At 47.1% G+C, this 1,570-nt stretch overlaps 1 protein-coding gene across 6 annotated transcripts in view; it reads left to right on the top strand.

Moving 5' to 3' along the window:
* Positions 1 to 1,354: 1,354 nt before the first annotated feature.
* The window catches only part of PLEKHH1 (pleckstrin homology, MyTH4 and FERM domain containing H1), a 45,700-nt gene continuing 45,484 nt past the window's right edge, over positions 1,355 to 1,570 (top strand). For all 6 annotated transcript variants that reach the window (XM_077767125.1, XM_077767122.1, XM_077767121.1 and 3 more), the window contains exon 1: positions 1,355 to 1,394. The gene's annotated coding sequence lies outside the window, so the exon portion shown is untranslated. The remainder of the gene's footprint in view (positions 1,395 to 1,570) is intronic.

Below are 1,570 nucleotides of genomic sequence, written 5' to 3'. Positions count from 1 at the left end.
ACGGATGCTATTCGTGATTGTCCTAGTCCTTTCTGGTATTTAGATCACGGAAGGCTGGAACATGCTCACCTTTTCTTATCTTCCCACATTGTGAAATGTGCTGCTCAGCACCCAAGAGTAAAACACGAATTGTTGGCTTGACCAGATGACATGGTGCGGTCAGAGGGAGCTCTGCCCATGTGTGCACTGACCCTCCCCCAGCTTCGTCCCCTGAAAAGGGGCACAAAGCTCTTTCTTCCCCACAGTTGGGCCGGCAGTCTAGTGTAACACTTGTAGAAGATGATGGTAGCCTACCACTAGCAAGTGGAAATCACAGAAGGTGGCCACACTGAGAGTGAACCATAGTGAGGTAACACAGGGGAGCCCAGTAGAAATCGTACCCAGAACAGAGTTCCTATTACCTTCTGAAGCCTCCTGCCGTGCCCTCTGAAATCTTTCATTTAGGCGCTTGTATTGACTGGTCCTCTTTGCAGGGAAGTTCCAGGATATTTAGACTATAGATCTGAACCTTACAAGCCATGGGATCTTTATTCATCTTTATGTCCCCAACCTTGCCTGTAGAAATCACTTCACAAAAGTTGGTTGAATTAAATTTAATCTCAGCATTTTGTCACTTTCTGGTCAAATCTCTAAACATTCCAGAGCCATCCCAGGTCAAGTCTGTGTTTTCTCTGATACAGGCTCAGAGTCTGAGGTCACCTAAGGACTCCCTGTGTCCTCTTTTCATCACCCATCATGCATGCAGCCCCTGCCTCTGAGGCATGCTCCTCCAGCCCAGGATGCTGGAGGACTTAGGGAGTTCCAAAGCAGGAGTCAAGGCTGCACGGTCACTTGCTGGGCAGTTTAGCCTGCTGGGCACTAGTAGGAATCAAGAGAAATGGGTTTCACTAGAGTGGCCATGAGTTGACCATTGTAGCTGGGGGGGAGGGTGTGTGGGGATTTATTGTACTATTCCCCTTACTTCTTGTATATATTTGAAGCTTTCCAGACCAAAAAATGAACATTTGAGCTGGGTTTTGTCCCTTCTCTCATTTCCTCACCTATTTTGCCGTTAATGTTCTATCTGTGTTAGTCTAGCCGTGTAGCATGAGACTCTGCCACTACTACCGAACATCTTTATGGAAAGAGGATGTTCTATATGCTGGGAGATAGGGATTTTTGGCCCAGCTCTGATACCTCTTAGCTTTCTGTCTTGAGGCACGGATGTGCTGGGTTTTCTCATCTATCTGTTCATTGTGAATAGTATCACTTGTCCTACATCTCAGGGATATTGAGAGGATAAGGAGAGAAATAACGCCTGTACAGTGCTTTGGAAAGTTAAAACCCGTTCTGTAAATTCATTTCTGCTCTTTGCAGGTCTTTCTGGGAGATACGAGTACAAGGTGACTGAGCAGGTGAAGTTCGCTGTACTGGTATTTTGCCTTTATGTTTTGCCTCATGCTTTTTAGCTGCCGCAGCAACCACCTGCTTCTGCTGGAAGAGCCTCTGGGCCACACACTTGGCAGCAGGCACCTTGCTCCAGTTCCCTTTCGAAACCCTGCAGCTCTCTTCACATGCTAAGACAGGCATT

This window comes from Crocuta crocuta, unplaced genomic scaffold (assembly GCF_008692635.1).
Source record: "Crocuta crocuta isolate KB4526 unplaced genomic scaffold, BGI_CrCroc_1.0 scaffold55, whole genome shotgun sequence".
NCBI classification, from domain to species: domain Eukaryota; kingdom Metazoa; phylum Chordata; class Mammalia; order Carnivora; family Hyaenidae; genus Crocuta; species Crocuta crocuta.
The sequence above is the reverse complement of the archived record's forward strand: the minus strand, read 5'-3'. Positions and strand labels throughout refer to the sequence as shown.